Source organism: Sinocyclocheilus rhinocerous, unplaced genomic scaffold (genome assembly GCF_001515625.1).
Source record: "Sinocyclocheilus rhinocerous isolate Xijiao unplaced genomic scaffold, SAMN03320098_v1.1 scaffold3254, whole genome shotgun sequence".
Classification (NCBI taxonomy): domain Eukaryota; kingdom Metazoa; phylum Chordata; class Actinopteri; order Cypriniformes; family Cyprinidae; genus Sinocyclocheilus; species Sinocyclocheilus rhinocerous.
Genome location: NW_015652273.1, coordinates 289280 through 297990, shown reverse-complemented (window position 1 = coordinate 297990; position 8711 = coordinate 289280). Strand labels below are relative to the sequence as shown.

The 8711-nt window shown below is 41.2% G+C and overlaps 1 protein-coding gene and 1 long non-coding RNA gene across 2 annotated transcripts in view; one reads left to right on the top strand and one right to left on the bottom strand.

The window, feature by feature from the left end:
* Positions 1-4468, bottom strand: part of LOC107714276 (uncharacterized) — a 20630-nt gene extending 16162 nt beyond the window's left edge. Inside the window, exons 1-2 of the long non-coding RNA XR_001636972.1 lie at positions 4355-4468; positions 1588-1591 (exon numbers count right to left, since the gene is read on the bottom strand). This is a non-coding gene — a long non-coding RNA (uncharacterized LOC107714276). The remainder of the gene's footprint in view (positions 1-1587; positions 1592-4354) is intronic.
* Positions 1-8711, top strand: part of LOC107714274 (leukocyte tyrosine kinase receptor-like) — a gene marked incomplete at its 5' end in the record, with an annotated part of 255294 nt that overhangs the window by 46861 nt on the left and 199722 nt on the right. The gene's annotated exons all lie outside the window — the stretch shown is intronic.

The window sequence follows — 8711 nt, the reverse complement described above, 5'->3', positions numbered from 1 at the left end:
AGGAAACCAATTAGCATTTGAAAGTTATAATTTATAGACATTTTAAGAAAGAAATGATTTACCTGTTGAGAGTGTGCCGACAGTCTGTGTAGTTGGATTGCTGAGCTCCAGAAAATCAGTAATGAGGCATCTTAGAGTGTAGCCTCGGTTAGGGTTTTACATTAAAACAACAACAACAATAACCACAACAGCAGCGTGTTGTGTGAATTATGTTTTTATTAACATGCAAAATTGTCAGTGCTCTTAACAACAGTTATTAGCTGAATACATTAATGAATGACAATTGACATTGAACATGAATAAATACATAAAGAAGTAAAACACAACATAAGAACAAAAAATAGATGTGATGAAAACCAAGTTTCAGTGAAACAATCACAATCCAATCAACATGATGTCTTTAAGTCCATCATTTTGGTGTGATTAAGTAGCCAGAGGAGAGAAGTTTCCACAGCTTAGCAGAGCTGCACACACTTATATGTCAGGAAATAGGCTGGATTCAAGTGCGGGTACAACAAAGGCTTTATTGAACAGAGAGTTATCACAACGGGCGATGAGCGCCTTCGCGGTGAGTTCGTGTGGACGTTGAATCCCCTACCACACAGATGGGTGGATAGGAGCGACTGGAACAAGCCGCAACTGCGGAAGTGGAGACGAAGCCAACAGGGCAGCTCGCTAATCCGAGCGTGAGGCTGAGCAACCCAACAATGAGACTGCAGAGTCCCAGGGTAGGCGGATGCCGGAGGAAGCCCACGGGTTCCTGAACGCACAGAGAGGTGCGGGAAATAACACAGGCAGCTATGAGCACTGGAGCCTGGACGAGACAAGACAGGACCGGTAAATGATACTAACACAGACAGTCAGAGCAAGGGAATAATCACAACAATCTGACAAAAGGCAGAGAAACACGAGGAGCTATAAGGAGAAGCTAATGAGAAGACCAGAACCAGGTGTGAAACAAGGGGCGAGCAGATAACAAGGAGGGCGGGGAAACAATCATGCTGACATATGCGCACGTGGCGAGCTGTCAAAACAACCACGCACAACAACACACAAACACAGAGACAACAAGAAACAGGTGATCAGACCCGAGACCCGACAGTACCCCCCCTCCCAGGAGCGCCACCAGGCGCCCCAGGAGGAGGCCCACCTTGTCGCCGACGGAAGTCCTCGATCAACGAACGGTCCAAAATGTCCCGGGACGGTACCCAGCATCTCTCCTCTGGACCATAACCTTCCCAGTCCACAAGATACTGAAACCCTCTGCCACGGCGCCACTCGTCAAGTAATCTCCTAACCGTATAGGCAGGGGAGCCATCCACAAGACGAGGGGATGAAGCAGACCATCGGGAGGGCGATTCACTGGCTTACATTGGGCGCATGTGGGGCAGGCCAACACAAACTGTCTGACATCTGCGGCCAGTGTGGGCCACCAGAAGCGTTGACGGATGGCAAACAACGTTCTCCGAATCCCTGGATGGCAGACCAGCCTGGACGCGTGACCCCACTGAAGGACTTCGGGGCGCAGCACAGCCGGCACCGGCAACCTGCCCGCCGGGCACTTTCCTGGCACTTGCACCCCTTGACCGACCTCTTGGCCGAACGGATATATTCGAGATTCTTGTGATCCGTCCAGACCAAGAAGGGCTGTGCCGACCCCTCCAACCAGTGACGCCACTCACCCAAGGCCAATCTCACTGCCAACAGTTCTCTATTGCCAATGTCGTAGTTACGTTCTACAGGGCTGAGACGGCGAGAGAAGAAAGCACACGGGTGCACCTTCCCGTCGTGGAGGGATTTCTGAGATAGAACTGCGCCAACCCCAACGTCCGATGCGTCAACCTCGACAATGAACTGGGACTCAGGATCTGGAACCAACAGAACAGGTGCAGAGACAAAACGGGACTTTAATGTGTCAAAGGCTACCTGAGCATCCTGGTTCCACCTGAAGGACACCTTGGTGGAGGTTAATGCCGTGAGCGGAGCAGCGATCTGACCAAAATTCCTGATGTATCACCGATAGAAGTTGGCAAAACCCAGGAAACGCTGCAGGGTCTTACGGGAGTCGGGGACTGGCCACTTGGCGACAGCTTCTTCAGCCTTGCCGCAGTACAGGCACAATCCTTGAGCTAAACGCTCCTGCTTCTGCTGCGGCGTAAGCCAGAGACGACCCAGTTGCATGGGCTCAACATCAGCTGACTGTGGACCCGCCGCATCGAAGCGGACTAAATATACAGGCAGCTACGAGCACTGGAGCCTGAACGAGACAAGACAGGACTGGTAAGCAATACTAACTATGACAGTCAGAGCAAGGGAATAATCACAACAATCTGACAAAAGACAGAGAAACACGAGGAGCTATAAGGGGAAGCTAATGAGATAACAAAAACCTGGTGTGAAACAAGAATCTAGCGAGCAGAGAAACAAGGAGGGCGAGGAAACAATCATGCTGACAATGCGCACGTGGCAAGCTGTCAAAACAAGCCAACACAAGATAACACAACAACAACAGACCTCCCAAACACAGAGACAGCAAATAACAGGTGATCAGACCGAGACCCGACACTTATATGTGACAAAAAAAAAAAAGAGATTAGAACATGTTTGTTTGGAAACCAGTTACATTTTTAAAGTTAAATTTGTATAAAAATTTTAAGAGTGAAATAATTTACCTGTTGAGAGTGTGTTGACAGTCTGTAGTTGGATCACTGAACTCCAGAAAATCAGTAATGAGGACCTTTAACAGTTACAGATTTGAAAAACAAAAGGGTGGGAATAAAGAACCCTAAACTCTAACACAAAGAACCATTTCAGCATGAAAGGGTTCTTCAGAATGCTATGGTTCTAAATAAAACCATTACTGCATGTAAAGAACCTTTAAAGAACCATCTTTTTTAGCGTATACAGATTGGTTAGAAACACATACACCTTTTCATTTTTTAAATTCATCTCTGCATGAACAAATAATGACTTAAACATAATATTCTCAATTAACAATTAGCTAAAATAGAACAAATAATTATATTGCTCCAGATTCTTAGTTACAAAAACGGACACAAGACACAAGTTACAAACACGAACACAAGATGGACACAACCAAACACAAAAACAATCATATAAAACATATTGACAGCTTCTAAGAAAAATATTATATATGCTAAGTTTTAAATCATGATTGGCAAAAGAAACGCATACCTAAAAAAATAAAAATAAAAAATGCAGCTCTACATAAATAATAAATAATAATTTAAAACGTTTTGACATTCTTACTTAACGAATAGTTAAAATCTAACGAATGATTCACATTTCTCCCAATCTTCAGTTAAAAAAATGGAGCTTAATCATAAGAAATTAACGTAAAGCATATCGGCAGCTTTTATAAGAAATATTATGCACACACAATAATATATAACTGGGTTCAAATTAATGGCGCATATCTGGCGTTTTTCCGTGAGTGCTCGAGCCCTGGAGCCACGGGATTGGCGCCTATGATACCACCGAACCTGCTCCTAACCTTACCCGTATCCCATTTCAATAGCAGCAGAACTGTTTTTCAAGTCAACATGAGCACAATAGGTACATTGTACCTAACAATTCATTATTTTATTATTTAGTACGTAGCATTTAAATACACCTAATATAAAGTGGGACCGACATTTCATTTCTAAACTGCTACAATGCGTATGACATATGACACATATTACATCAACATAATAACAAGTCAGAGTTCACATTCATCTGTTTCAAATAACATTACTGAACATGCTTTTAGTGCAGTTTACTCACAATTTCACTTTGCGACTTGAAAGTCCAAGAAGCAACGTAATACCATTTTTCAGAAATGTATAGGCACCTGTTTTTTGTGCCAATACATTTGGGTTGAAGTTTAACCCAAAACTAAATATATATGACAACCTATCAAATAAACGCAATCTCAAAGAAAGAAAGAAATGGTGAAATTAAGTTCTGTCATGACAACTCTCGGAGGGATTGACATGGTAATGTACAAGACAATGTTAATGTATTTGGTCTTGGCGGAATAGATCTGCTACGCTGCTGCTGCTGCTGCTCGGGCAGAGCAATTACCAAGACTTGCTACTGCCAATACATCCACAATATGCTGCTGTAAGCATGTAAGAAATACTGCTGCTGCACATATAACACATATAAACAACCCCCACAAAGTAGGAGACACGTTACACAAAACAATACAAGCCAATATATGCATTCCGCTGAATATAAGGATAAACTGCTGCATCATTGGACACGCATGTATCCACACACATGAAGATGAACAGAGAAGGAAAGACAAGACATCCCCCACAAAGCAGATCTATCGCCAAGACATTTGTACTAGCTTAACGCTAGTGGCCTAGGACTATGTGTGCCTTGGCTACCACGCTGACCGGCTTAACAATAGTGGCCTACGACTATGTGAGCCTTGGCTACCACGCCGACCGGCTTAACTCTAATTAGACGTGCACTGTGTGTAATGTAAATTAACAAAATGGATATACGTTGCAATCCGATAGATAAGACCCCAGCATCCACCTGAGCAAATATCATAATTTAGTCATTTAATATCTGCTGTTATTTTCTACACTTCATCAGTCCCAGCGGCAGCATAACAGCTCGTTAATTTGTGTATGTGCAATGATGAGACGGACAAAGTTAGCCAATGCATGCCATTTTACTCTCTTGTGTAGATAAAGTTATCAGGGTTACAATGCACAAACTCCTGGGTATAAAAATGAAATTAAAATAAGCATGTAACAACTACAAACGGAGGAAAATAGCGGAGTAAATGTACCGATACATCACTTAAAATGTACTCAAGTAAAAGTAAAAGTACAACATTTTTAAACTACTCAAAAAAGTACAATTACTGATAAAAACTACTTAATTACTGTAACGTGAGTATTTGTAATTCGTTACTTCACGCCCCTGCCCATAATGCATTTCACTCGGAACTGCAACAAGCATAGCGATAACTCTTAATTCCCTTCTCCCGCAACACTATCATTGATATGACTGTGATAAGCGCATGCTTCTGACGCTGCGTGTAACTGAAATCAACCACACACTCATCACAATAAAAACATTAACCTTAGAAATAACGAACGTGAACATTGGGATAATTGCCGATGTATATCGAGAACCCCAGTTGAAATGCATACACAAGAATGCTTATTTCATTCAACCTGTTTTCATGTTCCACAATTAATGTGTCCTCAGAGCGATTACAAGCTCTAAACTGCCTTTTGCTCCAGATGTATAAATATGCTAAATGCTGCTGCTTAATATTTTGCTGCTGCATTCAATGCAAACTGCTAACATGACACTTAGTTTAAAATTGTTTACGGTTGCTCATTTTGTATTCAACTAGGCGGACCACGCAAATATACACAGCGACATGGATTAAAAGAGCATTCATTTATCTTAGATGTTGATTTAGGCTGCTCTGAAGTGCGCTGCCAACTGCTACAGCAAACAAAATCCAGGTATTTGAATATTGAACAGCGAGCTCATTGGCTACTGATACAGGAGAGAACCAATCAGCTGCCATGTGACAATGATGTCACCAGGTCAGATTGAGCTAGACCTATCGGACTGCGCCATCTAGAGTTTCATGCCAGAACTCTGTATTTGTAAAAAGCTGTATAGGTTAAAAAGAAGTCTGCAGAGTGCAGTTTTTCCCTTCAGCAAACATTAGGTGCGTCCCAAATTGCGTACTTATGCACTAGTCTATGATGGTTTGTAATATAAATAGTGTGAGTAATGTTTTCAAATTGACAATTCCCAAAAAAAGAAAAGGTGCACTTTAAATACCCGGATGATTCACCAAAAAAAAAAAAAAAAAAAAGCATGGCATGTTGGACACTTCATGATAAAATAACATTATATAAGTATTTGCTGTCAAATTCTGTCCATTTAATCACAAAGAACAATGAATACCATTATGACACTCTTAAATGTGGTCTGACAGATTGCTTTATCCGCCTCAGTTCAGAGCGGAGGGTGTCTGTCAGAAACGAGACCGGGATCCAACAGCAGGTGAAACAAAAAATTCAAAGTTTATTGAAAACTGTGATAACAGAAAATGCTCCGTCAATAAATCAGCCGGATAGCAAATCCGCCAGCAAATAGTCAGCTTGATCAGCACAGAGGTCAAACCAGCCTCTGCCGAGCCCGCGGAGAAGAGAGGCGGCGAGCCGGCAATTGAAAGCCGCCACTGAATTCCAAAGGTAGTGCCGAGCGTGGGCAGAGAGGAATCGGAAGGGGCTGCTGTGAAGAGACAGGCCTATGATAAGAGAAAGCCTAGGCAGAGAGCCGACCAGAGTACTAGAGGGGCAGGCGGGTAAAAAGGGGAGGGTGACAAAAACAGGAACGCCAGACCGACTAGACTAGAAAAATAAACAAAACAAGACTGGGTCAGAAAACACAGCATGCACTGAGACAATCTGAGCTACAGAACAACACATTACGGACTGACACAAGACAGCAAACATGAGGGCAAGATAAAGGGAAGATAATGAGGACAAAATGGGGTGCAGGTGAGGAGGGAGAATTAGCTAACAGGGATAACAAGAGGTGCGGGGTAAACACCATGATGACAGCAGAGCACATGGCGAGCCCTCAAAACAAAAGGCCTTGTGCTCCATGACTACAAAGCCTAAGCAGACCCCACCAAGATCGTGACAGCGTCAAGTCATCGCTTCCACTTTAATACAAGTTATAGCGTGAAATGAACATGCATGAACATCAGAAGTTGAAAGGTTAGCAAAATGTATGTCTCACTCAACTACTTTATCAACGTCTGAAAGACGTCAATAGCTTGTCAGTATGTCACTTAATGTTGCAATTACCTCAGGAAAGTTATTCATTGTTTACAGTTGGTTGGTCAGTTAATTAGCTATAAATACACCAGAGGGATGCATATTTACAGTTCATTATATATGTATGTATGAATAAATCTGTTATGAAGATTGAGTTGTTCTGCAATTGAGTTGTTTAAAAATGTTTCAGTTTCAAATCAGTTCACCTGAATTTATTTATAGCAGCTGAATTTGTGCTCTGCTGTTCGTTTGTTTGTTTGTTCATTTGTTTTTGTTTTTTGTTGTTCTTGCAGTGTATGAATTTATAATTGGTTATTTTCAGGCAGCAGACCATTCATATATGTATAATCAGCATTTCACTTGCATCGGTCGTCATCCTGGATTTATTTATTTATTTTTTCTCTGTACTTGTAACTTATTACATGCATACTTTGGAATTGATACTTGTGATTCTGCCTTAAGTTTTGGCCAAAATAAGGTATCTTAGGAGGATTAGGGTTGCATAGGTTGCCTTAAAATGATGCCTGCGGAGGCAACTTACTAGGTTTTGGAACAAAGCTATTGGGTTTTCATGCATAAGATCCAGAACCACACTCTTTTCCTCATTGTCATTTCTGGTTTACTTGTATAGCCTTTCATAGAACTTGTAATTGTTGCAGGGACTCACTGTCTGTTGTGCCATTATTCCAAACATGATCAAGGTCTCTGGATGAGATGCTGATTTTTCCATCTTTTCAGTCTCCATGGAGGAGGAGCAGGAGATTGCGGACTCTGTTCAGTGGGTATAATTAGGATCGATATGGAGAGCACCATTATTGCCTCAGATATACTAGAGAATGATGGGAAATCAACTTTTCATAGAACCCACAGTGTATTACTTTAAGAATAAGATATTTTCTCCCAGCTCATTTGTTCTGTTTTGTTTCTTTGAGTTTCAGTTCTACAATTGGGGCTGTACAGCATCCGGCTGCCAAAAAGTGTCATGATCCCAGTTGATATCTCACCCTGCAAGTCAGATCTAGCTTTAGGGTTTACTTGTTCTTTTCTGAATACAATGTTATGCACTTGCCTATAGTGTTTTGTTTGTCAAAGGTTGTATATTTAGAAACATGCTAGCAACATGCTAGTAACTTGCTAATCATGCTAGTGACATGCTAATCATTTGCTAATCATGCTAGCGACATGCTAGTCACTTTGCTAATCATGCTAGCAAGATACTAGTCACTTGTTAATCATGCTAATCATGCTAGAAACATGCTAGCAACATGCTAGTAACTTGCTAATGATGCTAGCAACATGCTAGTCATGCTAGAAACATGCTAGCGACATGCTCGAACTTTTTTATCTAGTTATTATTCTTCTTCTGAGACTAAATTATCAACTCTAACTCCTCCTAGAGCTTTAACTCTACAGACTCCAAACTCAGCCCATATCTTCAGACTGATCTGAAGTTAGTTGCTATATCTTTTCTAACTGATTGGACTTACGGTTTTCATAAAAATGAATATTACAAATCATAAAAATCCCATAGACTTACATTGAAGAGTCTCTGCTCACCTGAACATTCCGTCAGACTCCAACTGTCAAAATTCAAATCTAAACACGCTGAAGCCCTTTAGACTCAATCAGACTTGCCTTCTATGTACAATTTCGAACCCATTCAAACTCATTAAAACTCATCTATCTATCTATCTATCTATCTATCTATCATCTGACTATTTCTATCTATCTATCTATCTATCTATCTATCTATCTATCTATCTATCTGACTATTTCTATCTATCTATCTATCTATCTAAATCTATCATCTGACAATATCTATCTATCTATCTATCTATCTATCTATCATCTGAATATTTCTATCTATCTATCTAT